Source organism: Pseudopipra pipra, chromosome 4 (assembly GCF_036250125.1).
Source record: "Pseudopipra pipra isolate bDixPip1 chromosome 4, bDixPip1.hap1, whole genome shotgun sequence".
Classification (NCBI taxonomy): Eukaryota; Metazoa; Chordata; class Aves; order Passeriformes; family Pipridae; genus Pseudopipra; species Pseudopipra pipra.
The window spans coordinates 9,037,808-9,053,246 of NC_087552.1; the positions used below are offsets into that span (position 1 = coordinate 9,037,808).

The 15,439-nt window shown below is 35.5% G+C and overlaps 1 long non-coding RNA gene across 2 annotated transcripts in view; it reads left to right on the plus strand.

The window, feature by feature from the left end:
* Positions 1 to 883: 883 nt before the first annotated feature.
* LOC135412729 (uncharacterized) overlaps positions 884 to 15,439 on the plus strand; it is a 165,519-nt gene continuing 150,963 nt past the window's right edge. For both annotated transcript variants that reach the window (XR_010429920.1, XR_010429922.1), the window contains exons 1-2: positions 884 to 1,003; positions 1,174 to 1,246. This is a non-coding gene — a long non-coding RNA (uncharacterized LOC135412729). The remainder of the gene's footprint in view (positions 1,004 to 1,173; positions 1,247 to 15,439) is intronic.

Consider the following 15,439-nt stretch of genomic DNA (forward strand, 5'->3'; position numbering starts at 1 on the left):
CTTGGGTCCCAGGAAAGTCATAATAATGAGCGGTAGGTGCCTGAGAGGCAGCATCCTTGTAGGAGCAGGATCTCCAGCATGGCATGACTGTTGCTGGACACCAGTCTCATGCTGGTACCCGAATAGGTATCCCTACATTTAACTGTGTCAAGGTCTCAGTTTGTAAAGACCTGTTCATTGTGTGAATCAGTTAAATCATGGAATAACAATTTAGGAAAGGAGCTAGGTGACCACAGCCTTGCTGATGCTGGTGTATCTTTGATTAAAATAAATGAAAGTTCTTCCCCTGAGAATAAAAACACTGGAGTCATTTTTTCTGGCTAAAGATATGTTTAAGTTTTCAACTTTAAAGGAAAAGGCAAAACAGAAAGGAGACTTCTAGCGCAGAGTGATGAAAAGGTAGGAAAGGACTCTTTCCACCTGTTGAAAAGTGCACACTGCCAGAGGTGGCAGAGCACAAGCAGGCATGTGCATCCCTATGTTTAGGAGACGTGAATGTTGTCCCATGTATGTGGGACCAGTTCTTTTAATCTAGTGGTTCAGTTTTAACTTGTGCTTCTATCTGGCTTCTCTGCTTTTCTATGTTTAAAGGGCCAGCTGAGTAGTTCCATTAGTGTGTTGCTTTTGAAAATGGGGGGACAAAAATGGTCTATTACTGTTGTGACAGTCTAAAATTGCTTATCTCGAGAATTTCTTGCAGTCCTTTATTCATAATCAAAGCATTTTCAAGACAGTTATGAGTCATTGTAGCCACATGAGTTAGGTCTGGTTATGCTTTGCTGGTTTGGAGAAGATTATGTTCAGAGTAGCTTTTGCTTGTTCTTTCACTCTGCCATTCATGAGTGAATATTCATGGATCATTTCCTTTCAAATATTTACTAGATTGTCTGTTTTCATATGTTAAGTCTTCATATGAAATAAGCAAGATAATTTTGAGAAAACATTTTAATTAGAGCCAGAAGCTATAAATATTTCACTATTTAATAAAACAGTGCTGCAAGATGTAAGTGATTAAATGAAACATGTTTTAGATACTTTAAATTGCATAACTTAAAATTATACATGCTTTCACACTTCCAGATGGAACAAAACCTTGATATGTTGCAACTCATATATTTTGTTTCTCAGTGACTAAAATAATTTCATTTATTTTTTTCCTTTTTTTTTCTCCAGTATGATGCTGTGTAGGAAATGGTCCTCCTTTGCTGAAGGCTAAAAGAAAAGGATTAAAGCTTTGGGAACAGAGGTAAGTAACTTGTTTTCCATTTTTATCTTCAGCTTATTGGCTACTTTTTAAAAGAATTATGCAGTCTCTTTAATTATCTTGAAAGATCATAAAGAAATCATAAGTAATAAAGAAGCTGAAAATATGAAGCATCAGGGTCAGGTAATATGATTTAGGAGTATTGTGAACACAAGTCAAGTCTCATTGTACTTCCCCTTCCTGAAAAGGTCAAGAGAGATTTTTGTTTAAAATTCTGAATGCTTTCGATTTGAATAATGAAAACAGGAAATGAAAGGTATATAAAAAAAATCTGGTTAATGCAAAACAGTTAAAAATATATGTTTTCCTTCAGTGATGTAAAAAGGTTTGTGTTACTTCTACTACTTTGTGTCACTTCTACTACTTTGTTATTTCCAGAGTTTATTTACATCTGCATTCAATTTCTGGTGCTTTCCTTTCTGAAACACAAAGCTCAAGCTGCATTACTGTGCTGTGAGAATTTCATCAAAATTGAACACAGCTATATATTTGCATCTTGGCAGTCTGGGAAAGAGGGTCACACGTTTACAATAAGTACAAAGCACTGTGTTCTTTTTTGTCCCTGAGAACAGGGCAGACTGCATGAATGGTTTTGATAGCTTTTTCATGAAAAGCTTATGTGAAACCAAACTGCACACCCTGCTTTGAAGCAAAGTCAGTAATGAGGGGGCACAGATTTCCCGTTAAAAATGAGAAGATGAAATAAGTGACAATAGAAATAAAGGTAGAAGAAGAAAAAAAATTGTATATTATGCAAAGCAGATTAATACACAAGTAAGAATAATTTGTGACTTGGGATCCTGGGCATTGCTAATGGCTTCCTTATCTTCTTGGGAATTTAATTTTACTTTTTTTGCATTCTACTGAAAGGAGATTCATCAATATTAATTGATCAGTGTATTTCTGTGGCACTTTTTCTATGTTGGGGTATTTTTATTCTTTCTTTCTAAATTTGGTGAACCATTTGCTCGTAAAAACCCCAAAGTGAAAGCTCCAAAGTGTTCCCTGCTGGAGGTTCTATAATAACCTGAGACTATTTCCTCTTTGAATAGAAATGTACATGTTGGATTGTGTTTTGATAATACAGCTCTACAGCTCATGATCAGATGTTATTTGCTGCCCTTACTTCGTCTTGTATGCAAGGTAACAAAGAGATAAATTAAATGATATGGACTCTTTGACACTAAATGTGATTTCTCAAGTGGTATTTTGACATTAACTCCTATAATTACTAGTGGATATTAATTAAGAAGCTGCTTTACCTCTGGGAGTTATGAAATAGATAATTTTGTCCACACTAGCTGAGAGAAAAACCAGGAAAAAAAACCTAAAAAAAAAAAAAAAAGGTTTTTTTTTTTAAAAGCAAAACAGTCTTTTGCTTAACTCATCAAATTAATATCTATTAAATACAGTAGAAGCATGAGATTTAAAAATGTTGTGAATATGGAAGAAAATGGTGTATATTCCTTGCTTAAACTATACCTTCATAGATATTGGTAGCTGAATAGTCGAACAGCAAATAGACTTTTCTACCCTAGTCTGCTACATTGAAGTCTGGGGGGAAAAAACAGTAGATTTAGTATTATAAAGAACAGCTGCTAAATACCTGGACTTCATCTCTGGGCAGCTCAGCAGTTTGAGAGACCGGCAGACTGAATTACACAGAGAAGTGTAAGGTAATCGTAGAGATATTACAAAGAGAATCATAAGACAGATGGCAGCACTTCCCTGCACCTACCTTGGACAAATGAGCAGCCTTTCTTTGGAATCTTTCTATTTTTTTTAGAGTAAGGTGCCTGGAAGTTCAGTTAGTTTTTTTTAATGCTAGTTGTTCTAAGACACAGACATTTTGGTAATTCCAGTGAGGTCATCAGAACTGCATACTTACATCAGCTGGATATGATTTAAATATTTAAACTTCAGAAACTCTTGCTAATTTCTTTCATAGGTTTTTATTTGCCCAAAGCATTGTAGTACTTACACAAATTCTGTATACTGGCATAGGTTCTTATTGACTTGGAAGAATTATCCATTCATATTTCAGAACCTTAATTCCATTAAGATGAATGGTCTCCAGCAGAAGGAGGAAGATCATAGAACAGATCAGAAAATCTTTCCTGTAACAGTAGGATAGGTACAAATGAATAATAGAATAGGAAAGCAAATATAAGGCTGAAGTCATAATGAGTCAGAATCATGCAAGTGAACAGATGCCCTGCAATCAATATGAGATGGATATTTAATTTTTAAAAAAATAAAATTAAGTAGTTTCAGCTAAAAATAACATCTGTAAAATTTATTTTGTGATATCACAGCAGCAGGTGTTGTTATGTGGCAGTAACTTAACTCTGTTTTGGTAAAGTATTTTACAAAAGCCAGATTGTGACAGCACTACTTCAGCTGTCAAGTATCCTTCTCCAAAAGTGGTGCCATTAGCTTCACTTGAACTCATGCTTTTTTTCTGATGAATTCAAAGGGAATTCAAAGTTGTTGCTGTATGAACTTCAGAACTCCAGTTGAGTATTAGATATACCAGCTAGAACGGACAAGACTGAGAGCTTGCAGGTCCTTGTGTACTTTAAACGTGGTTGTTACAGCCCCACAGATTGGGTAGAGTGAACATGAATCTCAAATGAAATGCATCTAACCTATTTCCAGTTTAGGAAAAATAAAACCAGCCAGACTTTCTTCTTAATGGTCGTTTCTGTCACTTCATATTATATACGTGAAAATTTTAAAATCTAGCTTTTTGTCCCCTGATTAAAAGCTTCAGCCCTTCGCTTGTAGGAATAGAATATACCCAAATGACAATGAAGGGCTTGATCCTGCCACGATAGTGATGTTGGATGTACTTCTCCGAAGACAGTATCGAGATTACTGGAAGCTGTACAAATTCAGATGTAGTCAGGCTTATTAGTGAGGGTTGTTTGCCTTGAGAAACCCGATGATGAAGTGTCTTGTCCATGATTTTGAAAGGAGGAGAATACAAGTTTAGTGAAGTAATTTTCTTTCCTAATCAGGAAGTTGTGATTTCCTTTTAAGCTCTGTAACAGCATTAGAAGTGACCAGTGGTGGAACTGGATTTCAGCTGATGTGCAGTAGATCATAAACCTCTGTTAAAATAGGACATTCCATTCCATGTTGGTAAGCTGCTGGTACTGGCTAACACATGAGGAGTAGAGAAGTGAGGTGATGAAAGGAGCTGAGAGAACATGTGGCTGTAGCAAACAGGCACAGGTAGTGTTTGCTGCACTGTTTGCTCCAGAGGATTTTAGGAGTGCTAAACCATGGTTTTGCTTTCTTCATCGAGAAGCCTTTGGAGCAGTCTCAAAGTGCAGTACCAATAGTAGGAGTTTGAGAATAAAACAAGAAAATGAACTTTGTCAAATCTGAGGTTAGCGTAGTATTATCTTAGAGTCCTTGGGAAACTAAGAAGTTAAGTGACTGAGCAAATGGTTGTGTAGCATGACCTTGCACTAAATCAGCATTGATATCAAGGGAATAAAAGGTGGTGACTGCAAATACTGTTTTTTGTTCTTATCCTACATAGGGTAAGTTTCCTGTTGAAATCTCACAGAACACACAGAGGAAACTGGGTTGGCAACCTTGGTAAGTAATCTGGGAAAAAAGGGGTAAATAATAACATGACAGCTAAGTATGCAGCTGTTCAGTCAGCTTTATATTTGACTTCCTGAAGAACGCTCATATGATGTGACTAAAGGGCGTGCAGAACTACAGTATTCATAAATGCAAAGTAATGCACTTAAGGACAAGATAAAACAGCTGCATTGACATACATGCAGTGTTGGGCTTTAATTGAGTTCTCAGCACTTAGGAAAGACAGCTTGGAATTACATTAAAGAACCAGATAAGGCCCAGAGTGGGAAAGAACAGACGTATGGAAGAGGAGAGTCTTAAAAGACAGATGAAACTGGCTCTTCAAATGAGAAAAAAATGTACAGGAGAGGTGAAATATGATGGAGATTTAAGAAATCATGAGAGTATAGAAAAGGTGAATGGGGAGTGATTGCTCACTGTTTCTGACAATGCTGGTTCTAAAAGGTGCCCGATGCCATTATTCAAGCAGCAGTTCTAAAGTGGAAAAATAATATCCCTCTTCCTCCTTGGAGAGAAGTTAGTCATTTAAACTTATGGCTTGTAGAGGTAGGGAGTCCAAGAGAATAAGAAAAGAATTTTGAGGAACCTGTGTCCATTAGTGACTATAAAACATCTGCCCTAAAAAAGTGATTGTCAGATGGTTGTATGGTATTGGAGGGAGGGGTCTTTCTCCTGACACATATTGCCCGTCACACTTATATTCTTGTGAGTGACTTGTTGTTGGAGGTCGGGTAATAGGGTAAGCAAACATGTTCTGATGATGTAGAAGGGTTTATCCATTTGTATATTTTAACTCTATTTTAAAATGTAGACATCCTGAAGAAAAAATGTAGCAATTTTCTTACCTAATCAGGGCAGCTTTCAGAGTTACAGATGATGGAAAGCAGCTGCTCAAGTCCGCTTTGAAGGGAAGTAAGGCTTGGCCTTCAGCATTAGGCATGGTTCTGGTATTTTTGGCTCTCTGCTGGTATCTTGCTCTGTAAGTGCCTGAATTCCCTTGGTGACTGCATATGCAGGGAACACTTGGGGACTAAATGGAGCAAAAGCTGAAATTAAAGCTCTGCAAATTGCCTGGCAAAGGTAGGGACCTTGTTTACTGAGTTTGAATGCTTAGACCTGGCAGCACTGAATGTCTCTGATTCAGATGAAATTGATTCGCAGCAAGCCTGAACCAGGCTGGTTATGACAGAGCAACTCACTGGGATCAGCGTGTAAGCACATCAGCTTTTGGAAGGTACTGCAGCATTAGGTATAGGCCCCAGCTGATCAAAAATTTCCAGACCCATGAGAGTGCTCTGTCATCTAAATGGTGATTCAGTGCCCAATGTTGTTTGTGGTTTTATCCCTGTACGCTAAATAAATATTTCTCCAAGTTTCTCACTTAAACCCTGTCTCAGCGTATATTGAAAGAAAAATCTCTCAGGGCTGTTACTTTTTTTTCTTGTCCTGAATGATAACTCAAAATATGTGAGCAATAATCAAGTTGATTGCATCCAATCCTTAAATTCAGTAAAACTTCAAGATCTGGCAAAGCTGATAGCTGGGAAAATTTTTAAAAATTACCTCTGCCACTTTGGTCTTCAGCAGAATGGCTTGTCAGTGCACTTCAAAATAAGAAACTCTCTGAAACATCCTGTGTTCTCTGCTTGCCAGAGACCTATCTGCATCTGTGACTGTATGTCTGCTGTCATTCCACCCAGCTGCTTGAGAAATGTCTTTTCCTGTAGTCTTCCAGGAGCTCTTCCCAAATGTCTGTAACAGTCCTATGAGTCCATCTGATGACTCTGTTATTAGGGTGGGGAATTGCTTGGGGTAGTCAAAGATAACCATCAGAATGAAAAGATGTTCTCAGTGTTAAACCAGTAGAAAACCATAATGACATAAGGTATAACAAGACTACCACTGTAACCTGGATTTACGTTGGAATAAAAGAAAATGTTACTTTTTTGTTCTAAAGTTTGTTAAGCTACTGCAAACAAAGGAATACTAAACCATTTTATTATTTTTGTAGACTATTCTGTGCATACAATTCACATGTGTTTAGGTATTGCTTATTGATTTTTTAAAATGTGTTATATTACTAGCCTTGATTCAGCGAAATTAAATTTTTGACAAAAATTATGTAATACTCTTATGAATCTTGTGATTTCCTACTGCAACATTTGCAAAGTCTATTTTTCTGACCTTATGTGCCAACTCAATCTTTTGTATAGAGGCCTATAGAATAAATGTTAAGCACAGGTTTATGCTAATATGCAATTAGTTTACTAGCTAAATGTTGAAGTAATACTTCAAAAGGAAAAAGGAGAATCAAAAGAAATATTAAAATGATGGAAAAATTGAACACTCAGAGTGTAATATATCAGTTTTGTTTTGTTTTGCCTAATTGTACTAAAGATGTAACTTTTCATATATAGACTCTTCTCTGGCTTCGGTGAGGATGTTAAGTTGTTGTATTCTTTCACTTCTTTCTTTTACTTTCTGATAATCATAATAAGGTGACTACATTGCCTTATTCTCTAAAACTAGATAACTAAAGAATATTTTTTGAGGGATGGAAGGTATACTGGAAAAAGGCTATTTCAGTTATTATTATCTATTGATGAAAAGCAAATAAAATACTTAAAATACATGCTTTTTCTAAATAAGATGTGCTTTTGTAATGAAGTTTTTGAAACACATTTCAAATATGCTCTGTAAAGTGCAAACAAAATTCTTTGACATCTGCTTTGTATTTTTCAAGTGTGAATGTTTTTTTTTAAAATGGTCACTGAATAGTACTTTCAAAAACATTTTATTCATATTAGACATGCTCACATTAAAATAATGTAAAGGTCATCTTCAGGATAAACAGTCCTATTAATTCTATGATAACATATAACCTCTCATTCCAGAAAAATGGATTTAGATATTTTGTTTGTCTGTATTCACAAATTATGCAATTAGTATTCTTTTTTATTCAGTTGAGGTGAAGTAACTTAGACCATTTGAAGCAAACTGTATTAGTACATAGTAAACAGTACTATTGTTTAGGTTTTCCTCTCAAATATTTTATGTTTCCTTCTACCAATACCTCCAGCAGAGCAGCTGTGTAGGTGTGCAGCAGCACCCAAGAGACTAACAAGGATACAGCTGGTGTAAAATTATTTCACTTCATCTTCCAATAGCTTCTTCCTTAGGAAAGAACTGTGGAGACCTACAGATTAAGCTAGAGAGCAGAAATCACAAGAAAATGATTCCTTACTTAGGAAGGTTTTAGTTACTAGTACAGTCGTAGTATACAAACCTTTACCTTCCTTATAAAGAATGGGTTTTTTCTGCCTGAAGAATTTTTAGAAGCCAGAAGATGATTAGAGAAGTAGCTGGTGGCCCTTGCAGCTCAGTGTCATTGTTAGAAGTTTTTTGGAGCTTCCTACTGTGCTGTATGAAAGTTGTGTTCACCTCTGAAGTCCGGCACTTGTTAACACCTGGCCCTGCTGAATGCACCCTCACACAGCAAAAGGACAAGGTCTGTGCACCCCTTCAGTGAGGCTGGCAAAAAATCCTTTTCCCACTTGTCACACAATGGTCTAATAGCTATGATATGTGGCTGAAAACATCAGCACAGTATCCAAAAAGGGATATTTGTGTTCCCTGATGTCCTGGTCATGAAGAGCAGATGCCAATGTGTGCAGTTCTCTCCATGTCTATCTCTTCATCCTTAGTTTGCCCTTTACCTCAACTGGTAAAAGCTATCCAGAGCCTGGAGTACACCCAGCATCCCTGATCTCCAGGTAGAGATCTGCTCAGGAGTGTTTTATATGCACTGCAAGAAGTGTGTGCCAAGTGGCACATCCCGATGTTCGCTGCTTTCAAACTCTGCCACTGTGTGTTGGCCCATCTCATGAGGTATGCAGTAGTTCTCAGGAAAGGGAAGAAATACAACCTATTGTGCTCCTGGTAGACGCAATATCAGGTCCTTCCGTGGTCCATACTCTCATGTGCCTAATTAGGGGAATGATACTAGAAAATAGCTTGAAATCACGTTGCCTTTCCTCACATTGCTTGTCACTGTCACACAAAGACATATTATCTTACACCCATAAAAAAGGCAAGGAGAAGGAAGAATATGATATCTGACCAAGTAAAATCAGTGTTGAGGATTGTTCTACTTAAAATACTTCTCCCGTTTAAGGTTGACCTTTGGTTTTAATCTAAAGTTGTTTGTCCATATGTTATCATAAGCTTGTTTTCATTTGAGAATTTCTTACTTGTACATTGTTTTCCCTTTATTTGAGAGTAAACATTTATTTTCTTCTTTTAGTAGTAATGACATAAGAAAAAAATAGTAATACTATAATATATATTTATTATTATATGCTATGTCCTTGATTTATGTTAGGCCTAAGCCTACAAAATGAATCATGCAGCAGATGTTGCTTTTTTGTTACACACAGTAGGAGTCAGGCTGAATGACTGGAAGAGGTGAAGAGGTAGAATTAACTAAGGCTTGTATGCATCTTTCTTCCTACCCCTCAAGCTATTTTTGTTTGTATGGTCATAGGCCTATAAATGTGTAATGGAATACTGCCCTAGGCTATAGTATTTAATAGAATATGATTGCATTACAAGCTAAGAAGAAATAAAAAAAAATAAAATAGAAGATTTAATCACATGTTGCTGAAAGGTATAGTTGAAAACAGAATGGATATGTTTGTATTCTGCATTTTAAAACAGGATGGCCTGTTTACACTATGAGGAATCATCACATTAATTGAAATGTGAATATTCAGTGGAATATATTTCAGTGGAAATATATTGAAAAATGACAGTATTTTCAGTAATTTATGAACTGAATCTACCTCTAAATTTTAATCTCTTCTGCAGAATGCCTTCATTATAGAAAAACTACTAAATATGCTTCATATAATAAATACCTACATTTATTTTAACGTTTTCAGTCTCCTGTGTATGTTGAGTGATGATCACAGTGCAGTTAATGTAAAAATTATATTTGTGATCAAACACAAAATTTATGCAGGTTTCAGAATTAGAACTGTTAAGGCAGTGGATTTAAACAAAAATCTGTAAGCATGTATTCAGCTTTTAAGATTGTAGTTAGACACGGATTATTACTAGCTGAAATTTTACTCTGCATTGTGTTCTTAAAGCCTATAATTTCCTGCCAATTAAGTTAATCAGTAAAACAAAATTCTAAGGTGTTCACAGAGATGGGCTGAAGAGTCCATGAGAGAAGTATTTGGTCTGTAAGGATAAATTACTTTCTCATTTGAATTGTCTACCAAGTAGACAATTGGAGGTAGAGAGATGACTACTTCTATAATTCAGGTTCTTTAGTGTATATATATATAGCTCGTATGTGTTCTCTCTCTGCTGTATCTTACACAAAGGTATAGGGTAAATGCAAAGGTTATATCTTTTATCAGTGCAGAAATGATGCTTCATACCATCAAAAGAGGTGTCCATGAAGCAAGTGATGTGCTACAGAGCCAAGCCTTGCTACTCTGTAGTATTCACTCACTGTATGTGAAATGTAGCAAAAAGATTTAGTTGCAGTAGTTAGTTATCAGTATCTCAAACATTTTAAATACAAGCAGTGTTTTGCTACTTAATCTTGTTTGTTTTTAAAGCTTCTTCCCAGCTATGGGACCAAACATCTTGCTAATTCACATGAGAATCTTGTTTTACTTTTTTTAATTTTTATACTCTCTTTCTTGGGTACAGTCAGCTATTATCCCAGGATGTTTTGACTTGCATCCAGTCTGTGAAAGTCCCTTTACTCAATAAAGCAGGTCTAGATGCATGTAGGAATACGTGAAACAAGCGGAGGTTCACTTCTGTGCTGGGAGAACTTCCTGAAAGGAGGAAGGAGAACGAAACCCTCTGTGTGTCGATGCTGTGTGCCAGTTAGTTGATAACTCAGGAGCATAATTTTTCCTGGATAAAAAAGTAAAACCGTGAAAATAATACTTGTCTTGCACTTCAGGTTCATATTCCCTCGAATGGCAAACTAAATTGCACATGAATGACAATTCTAAAATAAGAAAGGAAATTATTTGTTATCTGTGTTAAAAACAAGATTTAGTTTTTGGTGTTACCATTTTTCAATTACATTTATAACTGTAATCATAGAATTCAATTTTACTAAATTTATTAAATTTTAGCAATACATTTTTTTACTCACTAAACTTTTCAGTAATTAATGACAATGTAGTTGAGGATTATTCAGTGTTGCTTGTTAATTTTAGAATCTTTTCTCATTCTGCTGATACATTTTATCATAAAGAGACTCTGCTTTATCTTGAAACCATGTCACTTAGGAAGTGTTTTAGTGAGGTCATGCCTACTTTCTTTAAAGGCTATTTATAACACAACAGTTGGCTTCAAGCTTCTGTTTCTTTCCTACTAGAACACATGACCTCTCTGCTCTACATTATGTACGTATTGGTAGACTTTGCCCATCTGCTCCTCATGCACAGCTTCTTTATTCCTTTCTTGTGAGGCATATTTAGGAACTGCAGCCATTGGAATCTCATCCCAGGCTGTGCTGCCTGGTGACATTCTATCTTCCTGTAAAGCTTGAATTGGCCATGTTTTGTTTTATTTTTCTCCTCTGTCTTTGATTCCACCAAGAGCTTCAGAGGTTGCATTCCTTGTTCCCTCATGTTAGCAGACAAGGCATCCTGCATTCTGCTTTTCCTGCTGCACTGGTTCTTGAATGTGTGCACCTGTCTCATGACTGAAGCTGGCAATAATAAAACTACTTAAGTAGAGGCCAAGTGGAATTACAAACAGGAAGGCCATAGACTTGACCAGATCAGTGAAACGTTTATAATCCTATCTGTTGATAATATTACTGAATAAAATTTTAGAGGGAAAAAAAGTAAATTTTCTTCATCTTTTTCTCTTTGTTGTTCTTTTCTTTAATTGCTGATTTAATGGTTAAATTGTGAAGAAACTCTATGCCCTGTTATGCAATGACTGGTGAAATAAGACATTTAAAGCATTTGGTACAGTATAATAAACTGCAATATTTTTTGTTTCCATAACTTTTTTTTTTTCTCAGGGTGTATAATCCATAGGCATTGTAGCCTACCTCCACATTCTCTACTGTTCTTATAATATAAAATTTCACTAGCTTTGTATTCTGTAGTGTATTTAATTCCATCTGGGACAACTAAAAAATAACATGAATTTTCTTCTAGAGTGTTAGTTGGCAATTTGAAATTTTACGTCTGTGTAGAGCTTCTAGAAGTATCTTTGAGCTTGTATTTGAGTGTTAACATCAAAGAAGGAGGGAAAAATCCTGTATTTTTAGTAGTAATAGAGATCTATGATAAAATTAACTGGAATTCAGGAAAAGTGTTGAGGACTTTTTAGTTGTGTACCTACCTGTAGGGAACATTCTACTTTATATAGTATGTTTTCACATACAGTAATCCTATAGTAATCCTATGTAAGAATCACTTCTTTGCTTGATTTGTGTGGGAGTGCTGAGGATTTTGTGCTATGAGACTTCCTAAACCTGCTGGTTAAAATATGTCAAAATGTTATTTCAAAACTGACTTGACATGAAAAGTAGCATTGTAACTTCTGGGTTTTTTTTTAAGCTCCTGAATATTCATTCTTTCCATACTTTCTGGAAAATATCTGACTATTTAGGATTTTTTTTTCTGAAAGATGCAACTTTTCCAGAGCAGTTTCCATTACCAAATATGTGGGATTTTTTAGATTCTGTTAAATCTGAAAAGAAAATTAAGTGCAATAGTATTGTGGAGAAGATTTATGATTGCGCTTTTATACTTATAAATGCTGGGATGGCACACTCTGGAATAGGGTTACAAACCAATTTTCTTATGAGCCAAATGCAATTATATTTATTTGCAAAAATGAAATCCACTGACTATTTACAAACAAAGAGAAAATGGAGACTGAAGAACAGCAAGGTAAGTTTTTAAAGGATTTTGGTGGTTGATTCCAATTACAGCTTTCTAATAAAATCATACTTTGTGATGTCAATATATGTAAATTAATCAGGATAATACACATAATTGGGATTTATATCTCTTTTTTTATGTTGTCAACTCTTTTGGCTCCCTGATAATAAACTTTAAGTGTACTACAAAATAGAGACATGTTAAATGAAAGTTGTTTTTTTCGGATCCATAAATTGGTCTCCTGACTGCTACCAGACATACTAGAAAAAGAATCAATTTCGTTCGCAAACAGATCATTAGGAAGAGTTGCTTTACCTTGCTTCTAGATTTAAGGAATGCCCTGTCTTATGTGCTGCATGAGGAGAACTCCTATTATAAGCAACCCTTCTGTGGTGGATCTGGTGAGCGAAAGAACAAATAGCTTTCTTTTGAAATATTCAAAGATTGAGAGGTACAGAAATTACTGCAACAATGGGTTGTTGCTGCTCAGATGAAAATTGACGTATTTGGTATTTATCTCTAAAATAACATATTTTTCTTCTGTCTAAAATATTAGGAAAATAGCCCAGATTGATGGAATTGCCTGCATTTTACATATTATTGAGGGAAGTTATTGTTCCAGTAATAGGTGACTTAGAGTACTCTGAATCAAAGGAGTTCCATGAGGAGCTTTGAGAGAAAATGTAGAAAATCGCGATGTTTGTGATTGAGGAAAATTTTTTGGAAACACCACGAGAAGATAAGCTTTCTTCCCTGAGGATGTTTTAGTATAAAAAGAAATTACAGGTTTCCTGAAAGCCCCTAAGTAAACCCCCTAATGTTTATGTGCAAAAAATTTATTATACCCACTATTACTGGACCTTTTAAGTATGGTGAAACAAGGTAAATTTTGGGCTGAGAGATGAAAGAAACAACATACATCCAGATTCTGTCACCTTTACTGGTTCTGAATTTCATGGGAGTCAGGGTGATAGACCTTGGAGTTATGGTTAATGAAATACATAAAAAGGAGTATTAAAAGGGTAATGCTTTTAAACAAACAAATAAACAACAAAAAAAGACAATTCTCTAGTACCCTTCAAGAGCAGTTACTTCAAGTGGAGAAAATAAACTCTTCAAAATGTTCAAGCTCAGGCTGAGAGGGGAAGGAAGTTGTGGGTGAAGTCTTCAGGTGACTGTGCAGGCAGCAGAAACCCTGTGCAACCTGACCCTGCACCTGGATGCTCTGGCAATCTCCTGTTTCCCATTCCAGAGAAATGGTTTGGTTTGATGAATGTAATGATAAGGGAGTATTGATTTAGATTTCTATTTATCAAAGTGTTCATAGAGTGTTTAGGTCTATGAGGAGTGTGATATTTGCCAATATTTTCATGTAAATATCCTGCTGTTCATGTTTTTCCTTGCTTTTGAGCATACTGAAGTTAGCTTCCTTCCATTGCTTTTTTTGTCACCTGAAAGCGTCAAATGGTACATGTTTTTTCCATTTGATCTGAAGTTGGTTGTCTAGTCAAATTTGAGGATACTTAGGGTCTTGGTGGCTTAGCAGAAGTTGGTGTATTACAGATATCACAGTAATGATAGTTCAGTCTGTATTTTGCATGGAAAAAACCCCTGCAAGTATTTAACACTGAATATATCTTCAGCTCCAGAAAAACTTTTCCAGTAATAGCACTTGCAGATAAAGGATCTCTTATGTGTATAGGATATTAGTTTTTATAGAACCTTGCAATTTTCACAGATGGCTACCATATTTCTGAAATTTTCTTATAATTATTCATGCATAAATTTGTTAAGCATATGTCAGAGAGGATAGTTGTTTTTTTGTGTTTGTGTATTTGTCCTCAATGGCGAAGGACAACAGAGGTTACGATAGGGAGGCATTTTGCAGTGGAAAAATTCAATTTGCTTGGTATATCTTTGCTTGGTGTATACTTTACGTGATTTATAACAAATTACACGACAAGTATAGCTACTGGCTTGACTGCTGTTTTAAAAAAAATACAGTTCATTAATCAATATTCATTTTTCATATAAAAGCATTATTATTTTTAGGCATCTAAAGGCCATGAATACCCAAGAGTCAACACATTATTAAAACTGTTGCATGTCACACTCATCCATTTGTTTCAGTTTAAAGGCTGACAAAAAATTTCCTCTGGAATAACTGGATCAGAATTCAATGTGCCTGTTTGCAACAACAGAACACCCTAATGATAAAGTGCAAGACTGTGTAATAGAAACGAATGAAGTGTAAAATAAAATAATAGAAGAACATGACAAGCTAAATGCTTTCTGCAATGCAGTATTGTTGGAAGTGAGTGCAACATAAAGAAAAGTTACTTTCCTGTTTCCTAATTTCACATAGGAGATATTTCTGATTTATCATGTACCTCTTTGAACAATACTTTGTTGTTTATCTGGTTTAGCAGATTTCTGGATCTAAAGTTCAGGATTTAGTAACCCTGGTAGCTGCCATGGAATAAACCTTACCTCAAATATGTGGTAGTTCAGGACTAAATTATTTTTCTTCTCTCTTTTAGTATATTTGCTATATAATTTGCAGTGTATTTACACAGTTTCAACAGAGATGCTTAAGATCATTCTGAAATTGCAACTTGCC